This window comes from Jaculus jaculus, chromosome 9, assembly GCF_020740685.1.
Source record: "Jaculus jaculus isolate mJacJac1 chromosome 9, mJacJac1.mat.Y.cur, whole genome shotgun sequence".
Classification (NCBI taxonomy): domain Eukaryota; kingdom Metazoa; phylum Chordata; class Mammalia; order Rodentia; family Dipodidae; genus Jaculus; species Jaculus jaculus.
Genome location: NC_059110.1, coordinates 60,908,946 through 60,924,819, shown reverse-complemented (window position 1 = coordinate 60,924,819; position 15,874 = coordinate 60,908,946). Strand labels below are relative to the sequence as shown.

Below are 15,874 nucleotides of genomic sequence, written 5' to 3'. Positions count from 1 at the left end.
CTATAAATGGTGGGATTTCACCACAGACTGCACCAACAGAGGTGCGGCTCATGAAAAGGAGCCATTGACATTGCTACAGGTCATGATTTCAGGGTCTCATGATAAATGCTTTGGCTAAGGCTGCATACTTATGGGTGCCCACCCAGATGTGGTGCAAGGGTAGGAGCTGGTAGCAACAAGCGGTTTTCAAGAGTTCTCATCCTTGTTAACTTTGAAAATTCTTTCCATAGATTTCAGGATTTTAGCAACAAGATTCAGTGTTTCTGCTCCAGACACCAGCTGCTTTACGGATGAGTGTGCATTGTTCATGACAATGCGGAGGTTCTGCAAGGCCACTTCCATGTTCTGTTTTACCATGGTAAGGCTGGTGCCCTGGCCCGCATGCAAGGCTTCATTTTCCCTCTTGAAGCTGGAGACCTGTGCCTGGAGTAAGCTTGCTTCCTGTTTCAGATTTACCACATAATTTTCTGCCTTTGTAGCTTGTTTAGTCATTAGTTTGGGGTTCTGCTCTATTTGATGGACCATCAACTCCAGGTCATGAAAGTCACTCTCCTCCTTGATCATCTTTGCCTCCAACTTCTGCTCCAGCATCCTCATCATTTCTGTTTGAGTTTCAGAGAAGCTCTGAACCTCATTCAGCTTTCTTCTTAGTTTAGAATTTTCATCTTTTAGAACTTTGTAACTTATCTGCAGAGACTGCAGGTGTCAGTTTCCCAAGGACTCTCCATGTGCTGCAAAGTCTGGACCTGGACTCCATGCTGGAGATGCCAGGGAAACATGCAAGTCAGTGTCACTTATGGTCCATAGGGGCAAAGACTCAAAGGTATGTGCCACAGGGTGACGTGCTGCCTGTGACCCTGAAGGAGTGAGTCTGTGGCAGGCTCCATCCCACCAACCCTGAAATTTGCCATTCTTAAATAAGCTGTATTTTGGGCTTGTTATTTGTTGCTCCATGAATTATAATGGCTTTGTTTACTCTTCTGTTATACATTAGGGAAGTTACTCACCTGGTCACAGCTGACTTGGAGCCCTCTAATATCAGAAATCTTAAGTGCCTTGTTGTAAGGATTAAGGGAGTGGGTGAGGCACCACACAGCCTAAGGGACAGACAGAGGATCTAGTTGTCATAATACCTACTCTTGGATAAATACTCTGAGCTGTCTTTCCTTGACAGTATACATTGTTTAGTTAAATTTTAGAATCTGCCTGTATTTCATTCCTCTTAGCCTACTTGAAAACTCTCATAGCAGGCATACCCAACAACTAGAGTCACTTTTGTACATACTCTGAGAGTCTTCAGAGCCAAACCTAGCACCTTAAGCTCCTACCCTGAAGATATATAACAACAGATTAATTAATACATCTGATAATACCTAGCTAACTGGAATATCCAATCATTAAATAATTCAAGATGCAAAAATATATACATTATAACACAAGAAACACCAAAAATCAAGGCAATATAAATCCACCAAAAATTATTAATGCATCAAAAATGACCTCTAGTGGGAATGAGTTACAGGAAATGCCTGGGAAAGATTTCAAAAGAATGATTATAAGTATGCTCAAAGAACTCAAAGAAGAATTCAAAGGAAGCAAAGAAGACACAGGATGCCAATTTAATGAAATAAAGAGGTCAATACTAGACATAAATAAGGAAATAGAAATAATAAAGAAAAACCAGTTAGAATTACTAGCAATAAAGAACACAGTTAATGAAATAAAAAACTCTCCTCACCATATTATAAGCAAACTACCAAACATAGAAACCAAAGAAAATATATTGAAAGCAGCTAGGGAGAAAAATCAAGTTACCTACAAAGGCAAGCCTATCAGGATTACAGCAGATTACTCAATGCAGACTTTAAAAGCCAGAAGGGCGTGGAGTGATGTATTCCAAATTCTGAAAGATAACAACTGTCAACCAAGGTTACTTTATCCTGTGAAGCTATCCATTCAAATAGATTGAGAAATAAGGACATTCCATGACAAAAGCAGGTTAAAGGACTATTTGAAGACAAAACCAGTTCTACAGAAAATACTTGAAAGAATCCTCCATGCTGAAGAAAAAGAAAAGCAAACATATAAGGAAACAGGAAAAAATAAACAATACTCAAATACTAGTTAACACAAATGAGCAAAGGTAAAACCGAATGAACAACACGAAAAATGTCAAAAATGAATTCAGACTGAATATTATATCTTTTTTTTTAATTTTTTTTTTTTTTTTTTTTTTGAGAGCGACACACACACAGAGAGAAAGACAGATAGAGGGAGAGAGAAAGAATGGGCACGCCAGGGCTTCCAGCCTCTGCAAACAAACTCCAGACGCGTGCGCCCCCTTGTGCATTTGGCTAACGTGGGACCTGGGGAACCGAGCCTCGAACCGGGTTCCTTAGGCTTCACAGGCAAGTGCTTAACCGCTAAGCCATCTCTCCAGCCCGAATTTTATATCTTAATATCAATGGCCTCAATGCCCCAACCAAAAGACATAGGTTTGCAGACTGGGTTAAAAAGCAGGATCCTTCAATTTGTTGCCTCCACGAAACCCACCTTTCTACAAAGGATGGACACTATCTTAGGGTGAAAGATTGCAAAATGGTGTTTCAAGCAAATGGACCTAGAAAACAAGCAGGGGTTGCTATCCTAATATCTGACAAGGTAAACTTCAGTCCTACATTAGTGAAGAAAGATAAAGAAGGCCATTTTATATTGATTAAAGGCACCCTCCAGCCAGAGGACATTACAATACTAAATATATATGCACCTAACATGGGGACCCCCAAATTCATCAAACAAATGCTATTATAACTAAGGTCACAGATAACACCAAACACAATGGTAGTGGGTGAATTCAACAACCCACTCTCATCAATTGACAGGTCATCCTGGGAAAAAATAAACATAGAGGAATCTGGACTAAATGAGGTCATAGAAGGAATGGACCTAACAGATATATACAGGACATTTCATCCAAATGCTGCAGAGAATACATTCTTTTCAGCAGCACATGGAACATTCTCTAAAATAGACAATATATTAGGACACAAGGCAAATCTTAACAAATACAGGAAAACTGAAATAATTCCTTTCATTCTATCTGACCACAATGTGATCAAACAGCAAATCAGTAGCAAGAAAGGCCATAGACCATACACGAAATCATGGAAATTATACAACGCATTACTAAATGATGAATGAGTCAGTGAAGAAATCAAGAGGGAAATCAAAAAAATTACAGAGTCAAATGACAATGAGAACACAACATACCAAAATCTCTGGGACACAATGAATGCAGTCCTAAGAGGTAAATTTATTGATTTAAGTGCCTCTATTAAGAAATTAGAGGCGGGCACGGTGGTGCATGCCTTTAATCCCAGCACTCAGGAACTCAGGAGGCAGAGGTAGGAGGATCTCTGTGAGTTCAAGGCCACCCTGAGACTCCATAGTGAATTCCAGGTCGGCCTGGGCTAAAGTGAGATCCTATCTCAAAAAACAAAAACAAACAAACAAAAAAAAAAATTAGAAAGATCACAAGTAAATGACCTAATGCAACACCTTAAAGCCTTGGAAAAAGAAGAACAAGGCAAACCCCTAATCAGCAGATAGGAAGAAATAATAAAGATTAAGGCAGAAATTAGTGAAGCAGAAACTAAAAAAACAATCCAAAGAATCAATGAAACAAAGAGTTGGTTCTTTGAAAGGATAAACTAGATTGCAAACCCTTAGCAAATCTGACCAAAAGAAAGAGAGAAGAGACACCAATTAATAAAATTAGGGATGAAAAAGGTAACAGCACAAGAGATGCCAGGGAAATTCAAAGAATCATAGGGACATACTATAAAAACATATACTCCACAAACTATGAAAATCTAGAAGAAATGGATGATTTCCTTGATTTATATGACCTACATAAATTAAATCAAGATGGCATTAATCACTTAAATAGACTCATAAGAAGCATGGAGATCCAAGCAGTTATCAAAAATCTCCCAACTATAAAAAGCCCAGACCCAGATGGATTCACTGCTGAATTTTACCAGACCATTAAGGAAGAGCTAACACCATTGCTTCTTAGGCTTTTCCATAAAAAAAGAAAAAGAAGAAATTCTACCAAACTCTTTCTATGAAGCCAGCATCACTTTGATTTCAAAACCAGGCAAAGATAGAACACAAAAAGAAAATTACAGACCAATCTCCCTCATGAATATCGATGCAAAAATCCTCAAAAACATACTGGCAAATCGAATACAAGAATATATCAGAAAGATCATTCACACTGACCAAGTAGGCTTTATCCCAGAGATGCAGGGTTGGTTCCATATATGCAAACGATAAGTGTAATACAGTATATAAATGGATTGAAGGGCAAAAACCACATGATCATCTCAATAGATACAGAGAAAATTTGACAAAATCCAAAATAGTTTCACGATAAATGTCCTGCAGAGACTTGGAATAGAAGGAACATATCTCAATATAATAAAGGCTATTTATCACAACCCTACAGCCAACATATTACTAAATGGGGAAAAACTGGAAGCTTTTCCACTAAAATCAGGAACAAGAAAAGGGTGTCCACTGTCCCCACTTTTATTTAATATAGTACTGAAAGTCTTACCCATAGAAAGAAGGCAAGAACATACATAAAAGGGATACAAATTGGAAAAGAAGAAATCAATTTATCATTATTTTCAGATGACATGATTCTATATATAAAGGACCCTAAAGACACTACTAGGAAACTGTTAGAGCTGATAAACCCCTACTGCCATGTAGCAGGATACAAAATAAATACACAGAAATCAGTAGCCTTCATATATGCTAACAACAAACACACAGAGGATGAAATCATAGAACCACTCCCATTCACAATTGTATCAAAGAAAATAAAGTACCTTGGAATAAACCAAACTAAGGAATTAAAGGATCTCTACAATGAAAACTTTAAAACACTCAAGCGACAAATTGCAGAAGACACTAGGAAGTGGAAAAACATCCCTTGTTCCTGGATTGGAAGAATCAGTATTGTGAAAATGGCAATCTTACCAAAAGCAATCTACACATTTAATGCAATCCCCATCAAACTTCCAAAGGCATTCTTCACTGAAATAGAAAAATCAATCCAAAAATTCACTTGGAATCACAAAAAACTCAAATATATAAAATAATACTGAACAACAAAAATAAGGCTGGTGGTATCACCATACCTGATTTTAACCTATACTACAGAGCCATAGTAACAAAAACAGCATGGTACTGGCACAAAAGCAGACAGGTAGAACAATGGAACAGAATAGAGGACCCAGATGTAAGTCCAGGTAGCTATAGCCACCTGATATTCAATAAAACTGCCAAAAATACTCCTTGGGGAAAAGACAGCCTCTTTAGCAAATGGTGTTGGGAAAATTGGATATGTATCTGTAGAAGGATGAAAATAGATCCTTCTCTCTCTCCATGCACAAGAATTTAGTCCAAATGAATTAAAGACCTTAACATCAGACCTGAAACTCTGAAACTGCTAGAGGATAAAGTAGGGGAAACCCTTCAACATACTGTTCTTGGCAAAGTCTTTCTGAATACAACCACAATTGCTCAGGCAATAAAACCACAGATTAACCACTGGGACCTCATGAAATTACAAAGATTTTTTATGGTGAGGTACTCTGTGAATAAAGCAAAGAGGTAACGTACAGAAGGGGAAAAAATCTTTGCCAGCTATATATCTGATAGAGGATTAATATCTAGGATATACAAAGAACTCAAAAAGTTAAATAATAAGAAATCAAACAAGCCAATTAAAAAAATGGGCTATGGAGTTAAATAGAGAGTTTTCAAAGAGAGAAATGCAGATGGCATATGAGCATCTAAAAAAAAAAAAGTTCTACTTCCTTAGTCATTAGGGAAATTCAGATTAAAATTACATTGAGTTTCCATCTCACCCCTGTCAGATTGGCTACCATTATGAAAACAAATGATCATAAATGTTGGCAGGGATGTGGAAAAAGAAGAACCCTTCTACACTTTTGGTGGGAATACAATCTGATATTACCATTATGGAAATCAGTGTGGACGTTCCAAAAACAGCTAAAGTTTGCTCTACCATATGACCCAGCTATAGCACTTCTAGGCATATATCTTAAGGAATCATCTCATTTCCTTAGAAATATTTGGCTTAACCATGTTTATTGCTGCTGAATTTATAATAGCTGACAAATGGAACCAGCCTAGATGTCCCTCAACAGATGAGTGGATAATTAAGGTATGGCACATTTATACAATAGAGTTCTACTCAGCAGTAAAGAAAAATGAATTTATGAAATTTGCAGAAAAATAGATGAATCTGGAAAGGATTATACTAAATGAGGTAACCCAGGCCCAGAAAGCCAAGTACCACATGTTCTCTCTCATATGAGGATCCTAGCTACAGATGATTGGGCTTCTGTATGAGAAGGAAAACCTCAGTAGCATATGCCAGTAAACTAAAAAAGAGATACAAGGGGAAGAGAAGGGAAGGGAGTTGGGTACTTAATAAATTGGTACTGTATATATGTTAGTAGAAAAATAGGTTAATGTGGGTGAAAAGGCCCAAAGTTAGTTCAGGGTAGGAGATTGAGTAAAGGAAATTTGGAGGGTGGGCTAATCAATATCTGAGAGGATATAAATAAATTAAATGGATCCTTCAGGTTTGGACAATGGAACATTCAGGAACCATAGATCATTGCTGGAAAATTTTCAGTGATAGGGATTGGATACCTTCCAGTGAGTTGTTGGACAGGGAGGTCCCTGATGCTCCAAAACCATCATAGGCCATTGCTGAGGCCCTTGGTTTCCCACTAGAAATAGATGGTAAGAACCTATTGCTGAAGCCTCCACATACTTGGGCTGCAAGGCTGCTGAGAAATCCTGGTGGAACTTAGATGATAACCTCCTCTATGCAGACCAGCTGACAGAAAGCTGGAAGAAGCCATTCTACATGCAGTTCAATGGGAGAAAGATACACCATCAGTGAAGATACTCAACAGTGGTCACCACAAGCCTTATAATTGGCCAGCCAGGCCAAATGAGCCAACAGGTGCAATAGTGGCATGTCGGTTATGGTAGAAACCAACTGCCCTCTAATTGGACTGGAGGCCAACTCCATGGGAGGGAATACATCCCTGAAACTGAAAACTTAAAACAGGGGTAGTCATGAGCCCTAGGGTTGTAACATCTGCTGTTGTCTGGATATGTGTATATACTACGCATATCAAACTGCCCAGTAAGCACTTCTCTTAATATTCATACCCTCATATTAATGGTACTCTCACTTTGGATAGAGAATCTTCTCTTTTCAGATGGCAGTTACCTTGGGACAACTGACAAGGTATCATGGTGCTGGAAGGAACTAACTAGAGTACCATGTAACATCTCGATCACAATCAGGGTCTAATGCAGAAGAGGTGGCAGAATGAATGTAAGAGCCAAAGGAAGAGTTGGACTCCTTACAACATGCTCCCTCCAGACAAAAAATTGGCCTCAATATCCATGACCTCATAGAGCCTGACACTACCTACACAAGACCATCATAAGAGGAGGGAAGGATCATGGCATCCAAATAGAGGAGTGACTTATTGAGATGGGAAGTGGATGTGATGGAGAATGGAATTTCAAAGGGGAAAAGTGGGGAGGGAGTTTATTACCGTGGGATATTTTTTATAACCATGGAAAATGTTTAATAAAATTGAGAAAAAAAGAATAAAAGAAATTAGAAAGGTCACAAGTAAGCGACCAAATGCTTCACCTTAAAGCCTTGGAAAAAGTAGAACAAGGCAAACCAAATATCAGTAGGTGGGAAGAAATAATAAACATTAGGGCAGGAATTAATGAAACAGAAACCAAAAGAAAAAAAAATCCAAAAAAAATCAATGAAACAAAGAGTTGGGTCTTTGAGAAGAAAAACAAGATTGATAAACCCTTAGCAAATCTGAGCAAAAGAAAGAAAAGAGATAAAAATTAATAAAATTAGAGATGAAAAAGGCAACATCACAACAGATGCCAGAGAAATTCAAAAAATTATAGGTACATACTATAAAAACATATGCTCCACTCAGTATGGATATCTGAAAGAAATGGATGATTTTCTTGATTTATATGACCTACCTAAATTAAATCAAAATGATATTAATCACTTAAATAGACTTATAACAGGTATGGAGATCCAAGAAGTTATCAACAGTATCCCAACTAAAAGAAGTCCATGCCCAGATGGATTCATGGGTAAATCTTGCCAAACCTTCAAGGAAGAACTAACACCATTGATTCTTAAGCTTTTCCACAAAATAGAAAAAGAAGGAATCCTTCCAAACACTTTCTATGAAGCCAGCATCACCCTGATACCAAAACCAGGCAAAGATAGAACCAAAAAGGAAACTTACAGACCAATCTCCCTCATGAACTAGATGCAAAAATTGTCATCAAAATATTGGCAAACAAAATATAAGAGTATATCAGAACGATCATTCACCCTGACCAAGTAGGCTTTATCCTAGATATACAGGGAAGGTTCAACATATGCAGATTGATAAATATAATACATTATATAAATGGACTGAAGGACAAAAATCATATGACCATCTCATTAGAAAAGGCATATGACAAAATCCAACATCTCTTGATGATAAAAGTTCTACAGAGACTGGGAATAGAAGGAACATATTTCAATGTAATAAAGGCTATTTATGACAACCCTACATCCAACAGAGTACTAAATGGGGAAAAACTGGAAGCTTTTCTATTAAAATCAGGAACAAGAAAAGGGTGTCCACTGTCCCCACTTTTATTTAATATAGTACTGGAAGTCTTAGCCATAGCAATAAAGCAAGAGACACACATAAAAGGGGTACAAATTAGAAAATGAAGAGATCAAGTGATCATTATTTGAAGATGACATGATTCTATTCATAAAGGTTCCTAAAGACTCTACTAGAAAACTGTTAGCACTGATAAACACCTAGAGCCATATAGCAGTATCCAAAATAAATACACAAAAATCAGTAGCCTTCATATATGCTAACAACAAACACACAGAGGATGAAATCAGAGAATCACTCCCATTCACAATTGCATCCAAGAAAATAAAGCACCTTGCAATAAACCTAACCAAGGTAGTAAAGGGTCTCTATAATAGTTGAGCTTTGATGTAGGCACACAGTAGGTCTTGGCCAATCCTATTGGCAGTTCTGGAGCTAAAATGACATTTCAAAGTTATCACAGGATATACAACAGTGGCCAATACTCTACATACTTACGATGATTAACCCATGGTTTATTCCTTACAAGGGCAGAACTTTGAACAACGGTCTTTATAGATGGCATAATCCATAAAGGAGATGGCAATGAAAACTCTTGGGCAATAGCAGTGGGAACAGTGGGAAAGAAATCTTTGTAAGGAGGAACACCAATGTGTAACCACCTTTCATTCATATCTTGTCCTTCTTATTTTGACATTGATTCCCTTCCTACTCCAATTGTCTTAACTATAAAAGTAAATTATTAGAAATATCCTTCTCACCTGTTCCTACACATCACTTATTCTGGATGTCTTCCAGAATATCCTGAGTACTAGGAGGTTTCTCAGGCTGAGCCATTTATCATGCACCAGATTCTTGTTATTAATGTAAGCAACCTGAAGGTATTTCATTGGTTACTGATGTTCAGCAAATGGCATAAATATGTAAACATTAATGCACCTATGTTAAATAAACAAATAAATTGATATTTCAGTTTTGAATATACTAAGTTACAATGAGAATTATCTCAACACAAAGGAGTAGAGAACAGATCCTCTAATGTGAAAAGAAATAAAAATGAAAAATACCACTTTGACAAAGAAATTTTCCTCATGAAATGCTCTGTATAAAGCCATGAAATAAAATTTATTTAATAGAACTCTGGAAGAAATAGAATGTGGGAATGTAGAACTATGTATATCTGGTGATCGTTTATATAGCTGTTTCTTACTATTCTAATCTTGAGATTTATTTCTTCCATGTTTTTATTACTATTCATCCATCTTGGCTATAGAAGTCAAAACATGAAGAAAAATAAAAGTCTGTAGGTATGTGTATGCTATTACCTGAACTATAAGCAGAAATGTAAAAAAAAAAAATCAGAAAACAAGAAACCACTATTTCTACAAAACTGTTAAAGTGTCTCTATTCCTCCTATTCTAAACAAGCAGGTTCATTTAAAAGTTTGTGTCTAATGGAATTCTGCAACATTTATATATTAAACCCTGTTAGATGCTTAGTTATACTTCTCATTAAGATAACCTAATGTGAGAAAATATATTAGTACCCACAGTTTTTCAAATAAAAACCAGGAGATTCTGAGAAACCCCGAAAGTTGTTTTTAGATTATATAGTTGGTTAGAATTTATTTCAAAATATATGTCTTTGAAGTCTAAGCCAATAATTCTTCCAACTTTTACCAAAAGAGGAGTATGAATCTTACCATGTTATCTTTAATCCCACTCTTAGCAATGTATTTAGTCAGTATTTCTTAGTTTTCATGTGCTAATAATCAGACATAAATATCTATAAGCATAAATGGTGTAAAACAAAACTTAAAAAAATCATAAAATAAGTGATATATACATATATACATATGTATATGTATATTTATATGTATATATATTAAAGGTTTGTTATGATTTCTTCCAATTAAAAAGCACAAAATCATGTTAGGACACCTGATACCTGTTTTAAAGATGAAGAACAAGGGTTCAAAGTTATTTGGTTCCTTGCTTAAGAGAACTAACTTCTAGTTAACTAGTTTTTGAACTAACTTCTTCTCCAAAGCCTATCAACTTCATATTTAAGTTTCTCTTAAATAAAAGTACCCTCCAGAGTTTAGGCTTCCATACTCCTTCACACTATAAAACAGCATCAACAAATTTAAATCTGTCCAAATTGCTCTGGTCCCTTGTGGGAACTGATGTGCAAGTCACCACCTGCTATTCTAAATGAGATTAGATTCAGAGGTATGCATCATTTGAGATCATTAGTGTAAAATCAATAGCTGCAGGAAATAATTGTAGCTGTTCCTACAACCTTGCCCCCTATGGTACTTCATCCTTGAAGGCTATTTAATTAAAGTCCAGACAAGAAGGGTTAGCTGTGGAATGGTGTATAAAGTGAAATTGACACACCACTACAGGAAAACAGCCTTCATTTCCCACAGTGGAATGTGTTGGCTCAGGCAGAGAAGGTCTCAGAATACTTGTAGTCAGAACACTGAGATTCCCTGAAGGAGCACAACTCTGAACATGATTATATCTTCCCTAGCATTGGAAGAAGAAAATTTATTTTATAAATGGAAAATTTTAACGTCTATTTGATATTAATTGTTAGTCTATAACAAAGCACTCAGCCCTGCCAAGCCTGTAATCACCTCAAGGTCTCATATGTGATGGAAGGCAGTTATATCTTAGTATGTTTAAACTACAGTAAAAATAATAATAATAATAATAATGTAGACTGGGTGTTTATTTTCTTTTTATTATTATTATTATTGTTTATGTACACAATGTGTATACAGCCATGTTGGTACCATTGTTAGCCTCTACTTGTCCTCCCCCTCTGCAGGGCACCTCTATGTGGGTCACAGAGAACGTTCAACTCCTAGACTGTTTTAAATGACAGAACATTATTTCTCTGGATTCTGGAGGTCAAAGTAAAATCATTTTGTCAGCATGATTGGGTCCTGGTGAAATTCTCTCCCCAAATTGCAGCATCTTGAATTCTCTGTGTATACTCAGAGACAGAAAAGGGCTAGAGAGTATCCTGTGGTCCATTTTGTAAGAGCAATAACATCCTTCATGAGGGGTCCACCCAAAGCGCCAAAGTAACTACCAAGGTAAAATTAGGTAGGAGGATTTCAACATATGAACTTTGGTGGGAAACTAACAACTGGTTGGTTGTGTAATATAAGTCAAATATTTATTCATTTGAAAGAATTTTAGGTATACTATCAGGTTGTATTCTCTAACTACTTAAGTTCTGTGAAGGCTTATCAATTGGGAAGGTTATTGTTAATTAGAATATTGGCTCCATGTTGTCTCCCTTCATGGTTTAGGCATGTTCCCAACCTGACAATACATCATCACCACCTTGGTGTATACTACCCTGGACAATGCTTACTTTGCTCCCACTGCTTTCAGTTTGTCACCCACTCTGTGATGGATAATGTTGCAGTTGTAGTGACACCAGACCTAGCTATGTTGCTCCAACTATCAATTTGGAATTTCTTTTTAAATCTGAAGTCACAGAGCAAGAGAAAGTAACTACTTGTTTACTCAACACATTTTTATTACAAGTCTAATAAGAAATCAGCTACATGGGAAGTTGTAGCTTGTATTTAATTCATACAATAGGCATTAAGTGTACCATTAAGAACTACCTATTAGTAAAAGAAGAGCATGAATGCAGCTATTAATGAAACACACAGTGTTATTTATTTATTTTTCTGATGAATTAACATTCCACCTGCAGAGACAAACAACACATGAGAGAAATATACACAGTAAAAAGAAGTTTAATCTAATGGACAGGGGAGAGTGAAAATGATACAATGATAATAAACATGTATAAAAATGTGATAGAGGAACCTATTATTTAGTATGTTAATAAAATTAATTTCAAAACAAAAATTTAAAACAAAATAAACAACTTAAATATTTGTAGTTGAATCTCTCTTAAGTTTAAGAAGAAATAAAGATAATTAATGGGAACTGTAGCTAGAGTGAGTATGAACACTCAGAATGACAGACACATATTTTAAAATTTTGTTTTGCTTTCAAAAATAGATGGGGCTTCAAATGTGTACTTTAATAAGACCTTGATTGAAGTCATAGTATAAACAGGCTTCAACACAGATGCTAAACATGACTCAGCTCAAGTTTGTAGCTCTATCCCAGCTAAAAATGTGTACACATGGAATATAGGTCTTTGTTTATAGTTTGTAGTGTCAATTTAGCTAATCTAGGAACTCTGTTTCCTACAAGTCTGTTTCATGAGTAAAACTTTGTTGAAATGAACTAGTTTTAGCATCAAGGCAAGCATAAAGCCAGTGCATTCTAAAAGTCTATGTGGAGAATGAAGGCCAGATGAGGTATCTTTTCTACCTGGTCTTCTTCCCCCTCCCCATGTGGTGGTATATGCCCGTGATGGTTGAGTTTGAGTCAACTTAATCTGTTTAGGAATCCACAGATATTCCTTATAAGTGGATCTCTAAGGTTGCTTCCAGGCAGGATTAACTAAAGGAGGAATCCTTCCCCCATGGTGAGCCTTACCCTCAGAGTGGGCAGCCCCTCTCAGAGGGGAGGATTTATCAAAATAAGCTCTGGGAAGAAAGGTATTCTCCTCCCCTCACACCTGGCTACCAACGCTTCTTGCTGCTTGCTGTTTGCTGTTTTGCTGTATTCCAGTATGGGCAGAAGGCCAGCATATACTGAAGAGTAGCATCTCTCCAAGACACCTTTAGGCCTTCAGTGCTGGATTGGGATGGCTGAGGAATCCAGCCTTGCTACCAGGTTCCTTGACTCTCAGGCCTGTAATCTGATATTGTTGGGCTGTCATAAACTAATCCTATAAGTTCCCTTTTAATACAATTCATTCTATCAGTTCTGTTCCTCTAGAGAACACTGACTAATATGCCTTTAATCCCCGAACTCAGGAGGCAGAGGTCTGAGGATCGCCATGAGTTCAAGGCCACCCTGAAACTACATGGTGAATTCCAGATTAGCCTAGGCTAGAGTGAGGCCCTACCTCAAAAAACATATATATATATATGGAGGGAGAGAGAGAGAGAGAAAGGAAAGGGAACTCCATCGAAGCAGCTGACATGTAATGTTAGATGGAATTAGTATTGTTGAAGTCAAGTTCACATTGCTGGCAGAAATCACCCAACCAAGAGCAACTTGTGGGGGAAAAATGTTTATTTTGGCTTACAGACTCGAAGGGATGCTCCATGATGGCAGGGGAAGATGATGACATGAGCAGAGAGTAGACATTGCTCCTGGACAACAGGAACAGGAGAGTATGCCAAACACTGCTCTCAAAAGTACACTGTCTCCTGGAGGTGTTAATTACCAAATCTCCATCTGCTAGGGACCTAGATTCAGAACATCTATGTTTTGGGGGGACACCTGAATCAATGCACCACATTCCGCCCCTCACTGCCATAAACTGGTAGCCATACATTATGTGAAATGCAATGCATTCAGTACAACTTTAAAAGTCTTCATAGTTTTTGTCAGTCCTAATGATATTCAAACATTCTCATAATCAAAGGTCTTTTAATTGAACCATAATACCAAAAAAAAAAATCCCCCCCCAAAATCCATAATGGCACAAAATAAACACTCATAGTACAAAAGGTGGCACTGGGCATAGCAATTAAATGCTCAAGCAATACAAGAGTCAAACAAGGCAAACACCAAACTCTGTAGCTCCAAGTCCAACAACTCTAGCCAGCAACAAGACTCCAAGTCTGATAATTCTAACTAGCAACTTCTCTGGAGTTCCAATTCCACCTTTCCAGCTAGGCTACTCACAGTCCTTGAAAACTTCATTCAGGGCCAGGCAGCTCTTCATAACAGATGTTTCATGGTCCCACATCTCCACTGGGTCTCCACTGCAACCCATGGTAGTCCATCCCCACAGTTCCATCGGGTCTCCATGCAAGCATCTAGCAAACCTGCTTCACACTGCCCATAACCATTTCCAAAACACAAGACCATGTTGCAAATTCAGTGACCCTTTCTTTCCTGCATTTCTATATTTCATAATGCCAGGTAGAGTAACAGTTTGTTAATCCAGGGGGGAATAAAAAATACTTTGAAGAACAGTACACTCTTTCAGCATTCAGGCCCCTTAAAAAGAGTACATTTTTTCTATTGTCCCAGTGCAGAACAGCTGGCCCGATCTCAATTGTTGTAGTCTCTCAGTTGCAGCTGAATGGGAAGCAGTTTCACCCAAAGATTTTATTTATTTCTGTGTCATACTCACTCTACTCACACCAGTCCATTTCTATGCAATGCAACCCTGAACAACTTCTCAGGATATGATTATAACAGCAAGCCTCTCACACAAACTGCTTCTAGCACAATCCAGGCAAAGCTCTTTCTTGCTTTTATAAGCCAAACCTCATAGTCCTTAGTTCTTACTGCATTCAGGTCTTTCAACTCAGACCAGATTTATCTCTCAAACAGTACTTAAAGCACTGCAAGTCATCTCTTAGGCCAAAGTTTCAAATCCTTCCACATTCCATTTGAAAATCAATTCCAAAAGGCCAAAGCCGCAGTCATATGTCTAGCAGCAAATTATACCACTTCTCAGTACCAACCATACTGTAGAAGTCAGACTGATATTGGTGGTAGAAATCATGCAAAAAAGAACAGCTTGTGGAGGGGGATGTTCATTTTGGCTTAAAAACTCAAGAGAAAGATCCATGATAGCAGAGGAAAATAATAGCATAAGCAGAAGATGGACATCAGCTCCTGGCCAACATCAGATAAACAATAGGAACAAGAGAGTGTGCCAAACACTGGCAAGGGGAAATTGGCTATAATGCTTATCATTCTATCCCCCAAAATATACTGCCTCCCAGTAGTGTTATTTCCCAAATCTCTATCACCTGGGGATCTATCATTCAGAATACCTAAGTTTATGAGGGACACCTCAATCAAACCACCACAAGTATTAATCCAAATCAGTATAATTTGAGATAAAATATCAACTAGTGGTCTCAGAGCAAAAGTTGAGAAAAAAACAAAATATATAAAAATAAATAATGAGTGAAGAAAATATACTGTGATACTTGGAAAAAGTTT

The 15,874-nt window shown here is 37.3% G+C and overlaps 1 pseudogene; it reads right to left on the bottom strand.

Moving 5' to 3' along the window:
- Positions 1–186: 186 nt before the first annotated feature.
- Positions 187–14,687, bottom strand: LOC101611129 (annotated as a pseudogene).
- Positions 14,688–15,874: the final 1,187 nt, after the last annotated feature.